Source organism: Cotesia typhae, unplaced genomic scaffold (genome assembly GCF_013202065.1).
Source record: "Cotesia typhae breed Kobodo isofemale line unplaced genomic scaffold, CoteBio_Ctyphae contig_119, whole genome shotgun sequence".
Lineage (NCBI taxonomy): Eukaryota > Metazoa > Arthropoda > Insecta > Hymenoptera > Braconidae > Cotesia > Cotesia typhae.
The window spans coordinates 1,996,272-2,013,322 of record NW_027423712.1 but is presented as its reverse complement, the minus strand read 5'-3'; the positions used below and the strand labels follow the sequence as shown (position 1 = coordinate 2,013,322).

General features: G+C 29.3%; 1 protein-coding gene across 4 annotated transcripts in view; it reads right to left on the bottom strand.

The window, feature by feature from the left end:
* The window catches only part of LOC141529513 (furin-like protease kpc-1), an 83,829-nt gene that overhangs the window by 35,786 nt on the left and 30,992 nt on the right, over nucleotides 1–17,051 (bottom strand). The window lies entirely within an intron of this gene.

Here is a 17,051-nt window from a genome sequence, read left to right as displayed (position 1 = left end):
AACTAAGAATATCTGAGAGTGAAGAGTAAGATGAGAACATTAAAAGATAGTTAAATAAATTTTTAAGTTAAGAAGAATTTTAAATTAAAGTCTTGTAATAAATGTACTGACAACTAGTTTCAGTTTTAGACACCGGAATTAAACTTTTATCAAGTGCATTCATACATATTTAGTGATGGACATAATACGTTGTCGGAATGTTATTTTATTAAATCTATTACGATGCTACAATGACGCCGAGACGTCTGGCTCATTCATTATTGTCTATGTAATATATTTAACTGGTCATTCCTCCTTGCGGTGATTCATCTAAAAATTAAGCCATTTATTTGAGTATAGATTGAAAAAAGCTGCTTGATTTAAGAAAAATGATTTCTTTAAAATTTTACTCTTAATAAAAAATTTTCCGGTCGAATTAATTCAAGAAATTCATCGGAAGAGTTTCATAAATTCACAAAATTTTTTAACTATAATTAAATATAATTATAATTGTATGAACTTTTTTTCTCCTTAATTAAATATTTTTTTTTTTTTTTTTAATGAACAAATTTCACTTTTTTTCGCAATGAATAGAGCAAAAAATCGGAAAATTGGAATGAAAAAGCGAAGGAAAAATTAAAAAAAGCTGAAGTGGTGATATCGATGGTGAAAAGTGATTTTGGTTTTATATTAATGAAGTATTGACGGAAATATAAATAGAAAATATAAGAGGCATGAAATCGAGTTGGAAGAATAAATCCAGTTTTATTTTGTTTTGTGTTTTATTGCTGTTGTTTTTTTATTGAATAAACTGGTAGTCATAAACTTGCTCGACAAGTGTGTTCGCAGTGGCTCTAATGATGAACGAGTGGATATCCATCGTATCGCGACTCGCGAATCGCGAGGATCGTTGGTGAAGAGAACCGACTTGCGTTTTAATCCGAGCTCGAGCGCTGTAGTGCATTCTATTCAGTTTTTTCTCAATGAATTAAATCCCCTGGCACACGCAAATTCGTCGGTACTGTTGCATTGAGTGCAATGTATAGTGGAATGAGTAAAGAACTACGTCATGTAAGCTTAACTCTCAGCTGCTATCATTGCTATCATTCAATACGCCGAACGTGAGCACTTTATTGTTCTGCTCAACGAGCCGCATCGCGTTGAATACCAAATAGACCATTGATCTATCTCGCGGTGGCATAAGTGCTTCACGTAATGCTGATTTTCAAAATGACACTCGAATAAATTTGTCGTCTTTTCAAACTCTCCTTTCTTTCAACTGCTGAATTTTTACTTTTTCAAATATCATGATCAAATTTTATTCAGAAGCGAAATAAATATTTAACAAAATAGAAAATTATTTTTAAGCGCTGCAAAAGAAATTTTTTTTTGATTTAATAAAATTTAAGTTGATTAAAAAATGTTTAGTTTTAATTATTAAGTTAAAAAAAAAAAAAATCTCTTAAAAATGATTTTGTGAGACAAAAATTTTTTTTTGATATGGAAGTGGAATTTATTTTTAATTTTTTGAAAAAAAAAATTTTTTTCTGTAAAAAAAATCTATTGGAAATTTAACCAATAAAATTGAGTAAACTGAATCGTAAAATTACAACACTTGAAGAATTCACATAAGCCCTAAATTAAAGTAGAAGCTAGAGAGCATTTGAGTCGAAAAGCAATAATAATCTCAAGATGTGTACACGCATTGTATCGAAACAAGCTTACATTAAGATATGAGATTTGAGATTGAAAGTACCCTTGAGCAAAGTACGAAACACTTAAAAATGCAGCATGCATCGATTTGTCTTTAATGGCTCGCATCGTCTTTCAAAGAGTACAGCGTCGTATTATACTATATTATATGGAGTAGTCTGGGTCTGAGAGTTCAGAATGGAAAGCAGACCAATGTATTGAGGTTATAAAGAGCTTTCAAGCTAAAAGCTGTTTTAATCCCACCAGCTACTTGTGATCACATGAGTTTTGTCAAGTGTCTCATAAAAATATTTCATGATAGCTTTTATATCTATTTAATATTTGCTATTTGTTATTTATTACTTGTTGGTGTTTACTCATCTTCAATATTTTGTTCAACAAACACGACATTATTTATTCAATCGCGACTTTGACTGTGACTCGCGTCTGATTGAACATTCGAAGCTTTATTTGGTTTTTCATGTTTTTTAATATTTATTGACGACAATATTTCAATCGATCCATATTTGACTTTATACATCGATGTTTTCATATCCGTAGTAATATGATTTGAGTGTTTTATTTAATTTGTTTAGATTTCAACTACTTCCTTTGATATTTTTATTTGTTCAATCATTTTTTTCATCTATTTTTATACTCAATGAGGCAATGTTAATAAATATTTGTTACTAAATACAATGTTTAAAATTAATACAGCATTTAACATTTAAATTTATGAAGATTTATTGACAATATTTTTTAACAACGCAGAGAAATTATAACTTCAGGCTCCAAAATTAAAATTCAAGGTAAAAAGTGGGTAATGAAAAAAAATTGCTTAAGTTAAAAATGTGTGAATTATATTAATGTTTATGCGAGTCTTAAGATAATGACGGGTGTTTTTCTTTAAAATTGTTGTGAAGAAACTTCGGAGAGAAATAGAATTCTTTCGTAAATTTTATGCAAAGAATGATAAGATGATAAATTAAAAGATAATATTTTTTGAAATTGATACACGTCCAAGTTATTTTTATAATCGTTCAGCTATTTACAAATTTTTTATTTACTTTATTTTATATTCATTACTTTTTCAATCTTTTAAACAAAATTCATTGCACAAAAAAATTTAATTCTTGTCAATTTTTAATATTTCAAATGATAATTTTAATTAATTATTAATTATTATAATATTTCATTTTTTTTCTGAGTGATAATGTAAAAACCTTTATGACTTACAAGAAGATAAAAATGATTATAACTTTACTGCGAAGGAAACAGTGATTGTCTTCATCCAAGTAAACTTTCTTTCCGTGAAATGTCGATCGATAATTTTATTGTTTTATTTAACTTTCGCATTAGGATTGAAACTCTCGATTTTTACAGTGTAAGTGATTAAAATCATGACTTATTAATTCAATTATTACTATTGGAAATCCGTTTGTTCGTGATACAAGTGCTGTAAATCTTGCGAAATAGTTTCGCAATAAAGCTCGAAGTCGGCTAGAATAAAATGTCGGTCCTCAGAGCCGAGCCACTTGTTTATGTTGATTGCAAGCGCAAGTTGAGAAGTTAAGTTTGTTTCGAACTTAAATCTTCTTCTCTCTTCTCCCGTCAGTACATAACTCACATGTACTTACGTGTATTTGTATATAAATAAGTGACTACTGCTGCATATGTGTCTCGGCTAGAAAGTCCTTCTGTCGGTTAAGTTATATAAAGCGCAAACGTAAAAGAGACCACAATTATATATTGACAAAAGCAACTCAAATATAGCACGACTTCATCTTGCGATATTAACGCAGATGGTATCAACGCACTCATGTGTACTGGGCTTTACTTTGATCTTCCGGTTCCCATTACAATTGGAGCTTTTGAAATTTCTTTGTACGCCCGAAAAAGTTTCATTTCAGAGCTTATTTACATTTTCAAAGCAAGATCATTTTACTAAATTACAATTTTAAGTTAAGTTTAATTATTTTTTTTTTTTTTTTAACTGTCATTCGTAGTATCAAAATTCACATCTAAAAAAGTTTTAAGGTAATTTCCCGTACATGCAATTATTGTTGCATGTTACGGGCAAAATTAAAGTCGAGGTAAAATTTTTTTATGAATATAAAAATATTGTAAAGATTAGGAGATTCTTTTTATTTTAAGTTAATCGGTAGATGAAATTTTTTTTCAACGACTATTAAAACTAAAAAAATGTAATAGCATTAAAACAGCGAGGATAGTATTAACAAGAGTGCTTTTATGAAAGTAAGTTTCATGGAAGATTTTCACGATAAAAAAACATTTTTAAAGAAATTACGTGATATAAAATGTACCAGTTTTTTGTATATATTCAGAAATTAGTTATTAAAATCACGATTTTACTGTTTAAAGTATTATTTATTATTTATTACAGTTAATTTTCTTGCGTATAATTTTAACTAAAAATTTATGCATAAAAAATTTTTTTTTCATGTATAAAATTTACTTTCTTGAATCAAGAGAAAATTTTTCACGTAAATTAACTATTTTGTGAACAAAAGAATAAAAATAAATAAAAGCAAAGCGATTTTGGTTCAAGTATCTGGATAAAACTGAGAAATAACTATTTATATTGAAGCATTACAGAGATTAGATTTTTTTTAAAAAATTCCCGAGTTGGGTTGATTTATCGCCTTGTAATATTCATCTCTTATAATCCAGAGGGCGCAAGACAAGAGTGGAGAGAACGAGAATAAAGTTGAGTCGAGATTGATGGTTCTTATAAGCGAATCGCGTGCAATTGGTTAGTTCCATATGCCATAAAAATACTAACACATGGATCCTAAGCGCCAATATGTATAAAACGTTCTTTTACCGGGCTATAAAAGGCCCCCTATCTCCAATTTATACCAATACCTAACAAACAGAATTCCTCGGAGGGTGTAAAATCACCCTCGGCAGTTGCCCTTGGTCACGACACCCCCAGAAACAGATGAAATTGCCATAGAGCCATTAAATGCCTAATATTCACAGGAGGTTTCTCTCAACGGTATCCGCATGAGTTCTACCCAGCTAACCGAGGCGGAGGCGAGCATCAACAGAGCATGGACACACAGCATGAGGGTATTAGGGTATTTCGGTATTTCGGAGGCCAAACAACCGTGGGACACGTGAAAACAGAATTGTTTTAGCGAAACATATATAAAATAACACACACCCACACATTACACATTACGAGCAAGTGTCACTTGGCGCATGTGCCTCAGACCTAACAAGCCCAATAACACACTCCATGCTTATCGCTGGTCGTTTACTTCACCCTCTTTGTGCCACCGCTAGATGTATTTTACAGCCACCCGTGGCTCATTATTCTACCGCTTGTTTCTTCTTTTTCATTTCGCCGTTTTTTCCAAACCTTCTTCTTTCCACCACTCCTCTTTTCTCTTCTTTAACTTTTTACACGTGCATAAATTTTGTTATTTATCGGGGGAAATTTTTCGGACTAGTGGATTTGAATTATTATTAAAACACCTATAAACAACTGGTCAAAAAGTCGCGATCAATTTTACAGAGATAATTATTTGCTTTTTATGCGAGAATAATTTTGAAAAAATAAAAAAAAAAAATTCCGCTTAATTCTAGACAAAAAACAACTTTTTATAGAGTGCTCAATTTCCTATAAAAAATGCCTTGATAATTCTTGTGAAATAATTCGTGGTCGAGTTACAAAATTACATAAGTAAAAAGTATTAAAATTAGTAACCTTTGAACAAAATTTACCTTTTCTAATTAAAATTCTTGAATAAATAATCTTGTCTAGTCAAAATTTGAACTTGTAAAAACTTTCTAACTTCAACCCTCAGTAATTAAAAACTCTACAACCCACATTTTTTAATATTTCACTCGAACTTTAGCTCATCGAGTTTCTACTGTATTTAAAAGTGAAAAAAAAAAAAATGAAACAGTCGAAACTGGAGACATTATTGCCAATTATTCTTCTCTTTAGTTCTTTAATTAAAACAAAAGGAGGAGTTATTAATTTTTGAGCGTGACACCGTGTCTCGACATTTAATAAATAGTCAGTTATTATTATTTCGTCGGAGCGTATCTGATGGGAAAATCACAAAGCTAACTCGCTTAAATGATCTCATTCTCTGAAAGCAACCGGGGTGGCACTGTGGATTGTAGGGTGCCGCGGATCGATATCATTGGCCAACACTACATTCTGGATGCTGGATGTTAGTACACTTTGTGAGAAGACAAGGACCTAAGCCCTAGAACCAGATCTGGCCATGCAGAAACATCTGAACACAGTGAGAGAAAGAGAAAGAGAAAGAGAAAGACGGAAAACAGTAATATAAGAGCTAAGTAAGTAACGAAGGAATTTGGGATTCCAGTCTGGTATCTCGGTGGCAGGTTTTCATCGTGAACAGAATTAAGAGAGGAAAACTTTTACCGACGAATTTCACACTAGCATTATCTTTCCCTCCCAAGTTACTCCAATGTATCTTATCTTTACAAAGTCTAGGTGTATATATGTACATGGATAAATTTCAAGTACATAAATGAAATGAAACGAAATGAAAGAAGTTAAGTACATATATAGAAAAGAAAGAATAGAATAAGTTTTGGGACGCGACATCTTGAGCTTATACTTGTCACGCGGTGAGATGAGAACAAAGAGATTCGGTTAAATTAAATGTAATAATGGTTTGCAAGCGTGGAAGTTTGGCTGGATATTAATGTTAAAGATGTGATGTCATCTAGAGAGATCACAGAAAATTAAATCTTTACAATTGTTGTCGTTTTATATAATAGATACTCTATTGGAATATTATGGACTGAAATTATATTGTTTATTGCACTTGAAAAAAAAAAAAAAAAAAAAAAAATTTACTTAATTCTCGAAAAAAAATTTTAAGCTCTTTAAAATGATTTTTTTCGTTCAAGAATTTCCCTCAAGAAATAAGAAAATTTTTTTTCAAGTGTATTATGGTAATGGTAAATATTATCAGCCATAATTACAACAGTTACCATGAAACAATATACTCAATAACATTTCAAGATATTAAACTATTATACAAAAAGCGACAATAATTACTAACATTAAATTTTATCCGTGCAGCCGCTTAATAAAAGTATATATACATATGGCTGCGTATGTGGTATAAAAATCGTACTCTGGTCGGGGGTTGGCTGGAGATTGTTGGCTGTCGGGTACTGGATGTTGGGGCTTAGAAACGAGCGATGGTGAATAGTGGCAGTGGTGGCGGTCGAGGTTTTCACCCACCAGCGGGCTCTAGTGTCTCAAGCCTGGCGTCTGTGTCCATATCCACGAACACAGCAGCAGGCGGGAGTGTGAGATGATATGAGATGAGCTGAATGGGATAGGAGGAAGCAAAATACCGCGAGCTTTTGTCGCGAACGCTACATAAGGGCCGTGTATAATGCTCTGGGTAATGTATATGGATATCGATATAGATAGAGGCTATCCACAGATAGAGGATAAGGGCGGTAGTATATTATATATAGCACAATGGGGGTTTTGAACAGAGAGCTAGAGGCCAGACCGTTCCCGGTACCGAGTACGGAAGGACTATCACGGATTATAACGGCTCCTTTGTCATTTACTCTTTGCGTTACTCAAAAGACTCAATATATGATTATAATTCATGAATGGTTGGAAGATATAGTCTGGTCGAGCATATCTTGACAGTTAAATTGCGACGGGATTTAGAGCTAAGTAATGGAATTTTACTTAGTAGTCTACAGTGAATGTAATTTACGGACCCGAGGTTTTATTGTAAAGACTTTAGGTTTTACTGCCCGGGGCTTTTATTTACTGAAGGTTTCATGGGGTGACGGTTTATGAGGTTCAATTTCGAGGTGTTTTTTTTATTTAGCTCCGCCGAAAAAAAAATAGTTAGATTTCCGATAGAAAATAGTGATCATTGTTATGGTAGATGGTAAAAAGAATTTTTTGTGAGAATATTGCAATGTTACGTTTAGAAGAATAAAATAATTGATTTGATTTTTAAGAATTTGATCTTGAATCAAGCAAAAAAAATTCTTAAAATACATTTATTGTGGATAAATATAGAAATTCAATCAATTCATAAACAATTTTGAAAAAAAATGAACTTACTTTTTTAATTTCAATGTTAAAAATTTGTAATTAAAATATTAATTTTGATTTAATTGTTTAATTTCATGCTGGTGTGAAATTGAATAACCAATATTTTGTAATTATCGATATTTAATGTTCACACATAATAAAAAAATTTATTTAATTACAATTTTCTATATATGTTATTAAAATATTAATTTAAATGTAATCATGTACTTTTATCCTGGTATCACGTTAACTAATCAATATTTTGTGATTGTAAATAATTAATATTCAAATCAAAGCTCAAATATTTATTGTAAATATTTATAGCATTTAACACAGTTTTAATTTCAATAAATAACAGCGATATTTATTCGTTACTCAGTAACAAAATGTAACTAGTACTTGTTACTGAAAATATAGCAATAATTTTAAATTATTTGAAATGTAAAATGATAAATATTACTATTTTCCGTGTAATTAAATTTTTTTTAAGAACAAACTTTTGTAAAAAATGAATGAATTTATTATTACATTTCAAATCGAAGCGTTCGACATAAAATGAAACATAAAAAGTAAATTACTTGTAACGTATAATTTTTTCCTTTTACCAAGATTAAATATTTTCCCGATTGACATTGATCGCAACTCTTTAAGCGGATATAATGTACTTGAGTAAGTGTCATATGCAGCAGTAGCGTGACGGAAAAAGTTTCCGATGAATAGAAAAAAATCGGGGTAAAAAAATTTAAAACGAAGGAAAAAAAAATTTGAAATTTCCGGTCCGATAAAGAATTAATTGTAAATCAAATCCATCAAAGATTTTTTTTTAATAAAATAAACTCATAAATTGACTTTTACATCCACGCATCAAAGGGTAGCACGCTTGTCCAAATTTTGACAGGGTCTTTTTTGTTCGTGGTTTGATTGCCGTGGTTGATGATTTGAAGGAAAATAACATATTAGAGAGAAAATTTGAAAATTTGAATAAGCTTATAGCTTGAACATGTTATGAAACAAAAGTTTGAACTCTGTAACTAAACGGAATAGTTTTAGTAGTTCTATCTAGAATAATACAGGCATTATATAATATATATTAGAAGTAGACGGGTTGTGTTCTCCAGTCACTTCTGCAATACAAGTTGAGTCGAGAGAGTCGAGTGTCGGACAAAATTACGCAGTAGTTGCAATTTTAGAGAGTAATTATGAAGACCCCTCAGACTTTCCGCAATAACCTACTGTAGAGGACTCTTCAACCCGTTACATCTCTACGATAAATAGACCAGATACTGCTTGCTAATGCTTCTAATTTCATTATAACTTACTTTTCAATTTTAACTTGAATATATGTCACACACTTATATTTAATTTGGTAATTACCCGAGCTGCTAATTAATTACCTGGTATAGCTATCCGCGTGGTTGGTTAGTTATATTAATTCTGAAAAATTCTAAAAATTAAATATGTCCTAACTTTTTAAATTGACCTGACTAATGTTTGTTAATAAGTGTAACTTTTAGCAATTACTAATGCAGATATATGGTAACTGGGGGAAAGAGCAATGTTTATTATAATTATCAGTGCGTTTATTATTTCTCCACGGTATCATGACATCTAAATTCTAGAATATTATGCATGAAAAAGAGAAAAATAACTTGAGATAAGAGCGGACGCATTAGTTTAATTAAAACGTTGCATACAGAGTATGATTAAACTATTAATAATCCGACATTTCATACGTGTTTTTTTAGAAAAAGAGACAAAGCGTAACTGAATATGGGATGAAAAATTTTTGATATTAAAATTGCTCTAAAAATTAATAAATTAATGTTTTAATTTTTGACTCAAATTCTGTCTAAAGTATAGGAGTTACGATGAAATTGATTAGGAATTTTTTTTGTAGAAAATTGAACTCTCTAAGAAAATGTTTTTGGTGATTTTTTTGTATATTTTATATTTTGGTCAAAAATTGATTCAAATTCTGTCCAAAAAATAAACGATACGATAAAATTTATGATGATTTTTTTTGTAGAAAATTTGATCCCCTACAGAAAAGTTTCTTATGATTTTTTTTATCTTCAATATTTGATACTAATTGTCCATAGAAACGATTTAAAATAAAGTAAATGATAAATATTTGAGTTAACGAGTTTTTGACATTGAAATAATTAATCTAGTAAATAAATAAACAAGGATAATGCGTTTAAAGTTGGTGTGGAAATTCGTTAGAGCTCTTGAATGTTTGTTGTATATTTTCCTGAGAGAAAAATGCCGCGAATTGTGTCATGGTTAATTGTGTAACATGCGATCCAAACATTTAGTTTTAACAAGAGTTCACACGCACTTGTTTCCTGCTAACGAGTTCTACCGCAAATAAATTGGAGCTACTATATTACTATTATTGTTCTACTCAGTATTTTACAATTAAACACTCGCATAACAGCTATTTATTACAAGAAGGTTATTTGAATTCACAATAAATCGGGTACTTTTTTTTATCTATTAGCTTTTTTAAATTCAATATTTGACCCGTGATTAATAGTTTCGAACTCAAAACGTGGATTAATTCTTAATCTCCTAGAAGTACAAAGTTCTATAGAGGTTAATTTACAACTCTATTAATTTTTAACAACTGTTAAGTAACTTCTAATAAGATAAGCTACTCAATTTAAATTTATAATAGTTCTTCTCAGTTTTGATGATCAAAAAGCATAAAACATTGTTTGTTAAAAACAAGTGTGATATGAAAAAAATGTATTGAAAGGCAGAAATCGAAAAATAATTGGATAAATATCCCAAGATGAAACGTAGTTCTTTTTTTTTTTTTCTTTTTTTTTCCAGCTCTGGTCTATGAAATTTCGTTAATACCTCGATTGAAATGGTTGTAATACTTTATATCCCCATTCAGAATTTACGTAAACAAAATTGCGTAAATTTAAAGCCGACCATTCATGCTTTTTACTCCATCCAGGAATAATTGACAGAAAATTCTACGAATATATGAGTTTATTTTTCCCGCTATTGCTTTTTTTTTTTTTATTTCGAAGATAAATAGTTTGAGTTAATAAATAAAAACAACTACATTAATTGATTTTTTTTATATAATTCTGTAAAACCATTCAATAAAATTTTATTAAAAAAAAAAAAGAAAAATTGTTTAGCTAAAATTTTTCGATATATATTTCCAATTTTGGAATATTCAAAATTATACCTCAAAGAATAAATAACACCGGTTGAAATTTCGTAAATACACCTGCGCATAATAAGAATTCAAAGCAGCTTATTCAAAAGCAGTTTGCGTATCTAGATACATAAATATAAATTTATATATAAATATAAAATACATATGTGTAGACATGAATCCTTTCAACATCTGCACTATCAGTTTAAATTGCGAACCTTTTTTTTTTTTTTTTCGTCATCAATCTTTCGCTTCACTAAATTTGTTAGCCTTTCACCTTTCGTGTTTCATGTACGAGATAAAATATACAAGATGCTGTTTCATACATTTATTATTATTTTTTGATTTATAAAAGTGATGACATATAACATTATACCTTGAATCATATATACTCAAGAAGAACAAAGCTTATATTTCTACTTTTTAAGATGAAATAGAATATAAACGTCCTGAAATCTTATTTACCTTTGAAATATTTTTATTATTAAATGATACAGCGAATAAAAATTAAAAAAAAAAAAAATAACGACTCATAATGCTCGATGAATTTTTGGGAAATTTTATTTTGCAAATCTAAGAATTGTTTACGACTTTTATCGTTATGGAATTAAAATAGAAGGATCTTTTTGCATAAAATACATTTATTAAATTTCTAAAGAGAGTTTTGGTGTATACAGAGTTTCGCCTCATAAGTTATGCAAAAATTTAAATGAATATATGATAAAGGCTGCAAGTAGAGAAATTATACGGTGTAAAAGCATCAAATAAATGATGACATGAAAACTCCACACAGTCTGACTCAAAGACAGTATAAGGTCACAACACAGAAGAGTACAGGGTTGGTATTACCTAGTAGTAGAATATCAAGATGTCTGATTGTGTAAAGTGTTAGTCACTTATGCACTACTGGTCTGGAAAACACGCACGAGACATACAGAGAAAACAAGAGTTCAGCCAATATACGATGCATTCAAATTATACTGTTGCGGTGGTGAGTAACCATAGACCGGACATTTACTCCATCTCAATACGGTTACACCAAAGTGAGATACTGCGCGCAAAAACGGTGAAACTATCACCGGGTGTAATATTTAAGCTTTGCAAAAAAATAGTTTCCACTAGTCCAGATTAATTGCGAGATGTTTGCAGATATATCTTAATAATTGATTAATTAAAACAACCTTTTTTATTCTGAGCTCAACATAACTTGTACTTTACTGCACTAACTGGTCCCGGAACAAAAAGTTGAGTAATATAATGTAACATATAACGTATAACTAACGTGATATGTATGAGGAAATGCATAACGCGTTCATTATAAATTCATGCTACGTATTTGTAAATGTTTTACTTTAGTTCTTGATGTTTTATCTCGCTCTATGTTAAAAGCTTCTTGTTTCATTATATTTTATTATTTTGTTGAATCTTTGTGTAATTAAATTTGTTTTTTGTTTTAATAATTAACATTTTTATGGAAATGGAGACAAAAATGTAACCTGAGTATGTAAAATAGGTAATTAGCACGCTGAAAAGAAAATTAACTTGATTTTAGATAAAAATCTCCTTGGAAAATTTTTTATCTGACAAATTTTTTTACACAGTTTTTTGAGTCAAGTTTCCGATCATTGTGAATTTAAATAACAAAAAATATCAAAGAAAAAATTAAACCAAATAATTATTAAATATAATATTTTTTTTTACCGAATAATTTGAATTTTAAAGTTATTGGTTATGAAACTGAAATTACATTTAATAAAAATGGAATTTTAGTGATAATTGCATTCGCTAATTTCGTGAAAAGAACTGAATATTCACAAGGGATGTATTAACAGCAGTATGAAATGTAATTAAATTTTGATTAAAACTAAAAACTTTTCAGGCGTATCAAATTAAAGAATTTATTGACTTTGTAAAAGCGTAAAATATCGGTAGTTTCTAATAAATTAAATGAGTTCAATAGACGAAAAGTTTTATATTACTTCGAATTAAAAACACTAAATTTAAATTAATAAAAATTATTTTAGTTTCTCTGCCTCTGCTTTGCAGAAAAATTAACCATACTTTGATAAGTTGACTCCTGTATGATTACTCTTTTATTGATCGACGCAGTACAAACGAAATACTGGTACGTTTGATGAAAATGTGAAAAAATTTTTGGGAAAAAAAAAATTTCTATATAATTAGAAATATCAGTGAAATAATAAAATATTCAAAGAGAACTTTTGATATTTGATTTTTTGCATAAATAAACTCACTAATTGAGTTTTTCAGTAATGTTGACGAATAACTTTTGATTGCTGTGGAATAATGTTTATTTTTCATTCAAATTACCTGATGAATATTTGCTGTATATATATATATATAAAGAAAGTTCTTTGACATGCGATCCCGAGATTGGAGATTGGTTTTCGAGCTGTCTTTATATTTTTTCACAAACTTCAATGAAATTTAAAAATAAATAAAAAATTTTCCCGAGTAAAACATGTCAGTGAATTCCAATATTGCATCCTATATATATATATATATATATATATATATATATATATATATATATATATATATATCTAACTCACCTATATAGAATAGGATTCAGGAAAAAATCAACTTTAGTCGGCGAGACAAAAATTCAAATTTTTTCATTAATTTTACAAGGGTCTTTTTGTACGGAACAATATCGGAAAAACTAATTACTCAATCTCCATAATTTTATAAATATATATTAAAAATTACTTCTTACGGTAGACTTTGAAAACTTTGTAATTAAGTTAATGTGATTTACCAGTAATTTATTATGTTATATACATGCATACATAAATGATGAGAAGTTAATAATAACTGCGGGAATTCAATAACCGGAAAAATAATAAATATGCAGTGAGCTTAAAATGATGTACTGAAAATATTGTTTTAAAAAAAAATTTTTATTTTTTACATTAGTGTGTCTGAATTATTAAATTTTCCGGTTTACTCATAATTCATGCAATATTTGCATTTGCATAATAATAATAATGTTTTATTACTCCACGCGGAAGTTAATAATTTTATTATACAAAGCAAATTACAATGAAAATTTATGTTTTTCAGTATTAATTGTTATTGTCAAGCACATTAACAAGCTCACTGTAAAACAAAGAGAATTTAAATTACTTGTGTGCTTTTGTCGAGGTTAAAGTCCTATCAAAATGAAAACTCTTTTAATTGCAACAAACTTATATTTCATCACTGAATAATACTCTCAATGTTCCATTGCATTTTCAAATTCATTTATCTCCTTAATGTTATTTTAAATACCATGCTTACATAACTAATTAAATTTAAAAAAAAAATTTTTGCTGTAAATTTCATTTTCTTCAATCAAGTTAATTTTTTTATCAGTGCAATAGTTACCTTTAATGTTTCTCAAGTCGAAATCGACTGAACATCACTTAAAAAGTTTCAAAGGGTAAACTTTCTTAGTACAAAAAAGAAATGATCTTTTTTTTTTAATTAAATCATTTAACAAGTATTAAATAGAAAGCAATCGCAAAGTCAAAGTCTTTTCAAGACTCACTTCAAAGAAATTAGCATCGACACTGGTACACAATCAGCCAATTCTCAGACAAAATCGTGATAAAACTTAACTCCGTATTATCTTACAATAGAATTATTAAATGTTAAGAACTGCAACTATACTAGGAAGTATTAAAGTATGAAAAGCTGTAATTAAAATAGTTATAATTACATATGAATTATGAGGTTAAGTTAATATGCAAATTGTTCATCCGAGATATCTGCTAATACTAGGTTGAGTATTATAAATGAATGCAATTTAACAGAAGTAGTGTTTGTGGCGTGTTAGTGAAATTCCAAGAGTAATTTGATAAGAGCTTGTGAGATAGGGCAGTGAATTTAAAGTAAATATATACATATATGCGCATGTATAAATGAAGATGTATGTTTCGTATACATATAGGCATAGATGCTTGAGTGAAAAGCGACTAGTGGGATCGGTAAGTAAAGGATGATCGATTGTTTTAACAAGCATTCATTCCGTTTACCTGAGAGTGTACGTGCAACGGTCAATGCCATTGAAGGATCAACAGGTTGCTCTGACAAGGATATAACTTTAATCTTACCAATGAAAAGGATTTCAGTCCCAAGGTATGTCTCCTTATCAGTCAATTTCTGACTTTCCTAGTATGTACAACGCTTTTAATATATATTTAGATTTATCAGCTGACTTATATAAAATAAATAACACTGTAAAGAATTTTTAATCTTACACTTGGGATTGTTTAACTTTTAATTTGATAACATTTTGATCAACGGTATCGAATATTTGAGCTGATTTAGAACACTGTACCTATTTAAGGAATAAATTGAAACTGTAAAGTAAGTGGAAGTACTCGAAGGAAAAAGATAAAAAATAATTGGAATTGAAATCCAATTTTCTTAGGTATTTTCTCAAGATCTAATTCTGTCTTGTGTTAACGGGCTATTTTCAGTCTAATCGAGCTATTGCAATTTACTTTTTATTCTCCAATTCAACATAAGCACATAATTATTTTTTTTTATTTTTTTTGACCGAGAAAATTCATTCTAAAACGCTCGCTTGTTTTCTAGGATTATATTTTAATTTATATTATCGGAGAAAAATGGTAATTGTGTTTTAATAGGTAGGTTTGTTCTGGATAGATGTATCGGAAATTTGAAATTAGTAATCATCGGTTCGGGTTTTGGAATAGCTTCATTAGTATGAATAGAGGAAATATGATCAAACCGTATCGTGAATATCGTATTATATTTACACGCGTGAGCCAGAATTTCTGTTGCTGTTAATATTGTAACTTGATACGTTAGTACTAATGAACAATTCTGTAATTAATAAGTTTTTTTTTTTTTTTTGATTACTTTTATGTTTTCAGTATTATATAATTAGAAAAAAAAATAATAAAATTTAACAATTATTTGCCGTAGTGTGAATTTTTTGGAATAAAAAAAAGCAGTAGCGATAATGCTGAAAAAAGCAGACTTTATTCAAGTGTAAAGTAAATAGAATTCAAAAACGTGATGTGCTTACGTGTGCGAGAATAAATTTACGTCCCCTATATCGTGATCCCTGGTAAGTGTGCGTGAATAAATTTAACATACTACGAGAATAAAACTAAAAAACTCAAAACCCCAGAGCTTAACTTTTTTTTTAACCCGCTAAATAATTAGTAAAACTCATTCATAACTCTTGCTTGTCAAGTATTAAACAGTAATTAATTAATTAAAAAACTTTTATTTTTTCTGGTAAAAAAATTAAAACTCATCAACGGGATTAATATTTATGATAATTAAAATTCCTGTAGACTATTATTTTTTGGTTTTTCAGTATCTACTCACTCGTCATCTCTTTTAATGGAAATGGGTTAAAAAAAATTAATTGTCTGTGGTGGCTTTCTAATCAAGAATCGATTGTCACAAAAGAGAAAAAGCTGAGTAAAATAAATGGAGGATTTGAATTGGTGGATAAACCGATCGTTAAACGCTATCGAGATTTCTAGTTTTAAAATAAAAATGAAAAAAATTGTGGCTAAATTGTCAAAGCAAAAAAAGAATTTTTTGGTATCGAATTCGGAGATCATACTCGGAGAGCAGTAAAAGTATAAAAAAAAAGGAAATGCAAAAAGTGTATTTGCACTGGGACTGGAAAATATATGGCAGTGTCAACTGGATGGCAGAGTACAGAGTACTCTACGTCAGAAATAAATATGAAAGGAGAAAAAAAAATAGCCGAAAAAAGTAAAGACAGAAGTGATAGAAAGCACTGAAGAATTCAAAACATCTACAAAAGCTCGAGCATAATAAAACCGTGAGTTGAAGCTTTCCAACCGACTCCTATCCGAGGAGTAGAGTGTGAGTTCATTGTTTGATGGTGCATTTACATTCAAGTTTACTCGACATATATTTTCACATCAATGTGAATCTTTACAAGTCTGCTGGCAGATCTTCCGTTCTTCGTCATCGGATCGTAAAACATGTCTACTTGTAAATTTTATGGTTCATGCTGCAACTATTGTATTGTTAACAGAACACAAATTCCTGGTACCTGAAATCATATTATTCAAAATGCCACCCATCGCCCTAAATGTACAC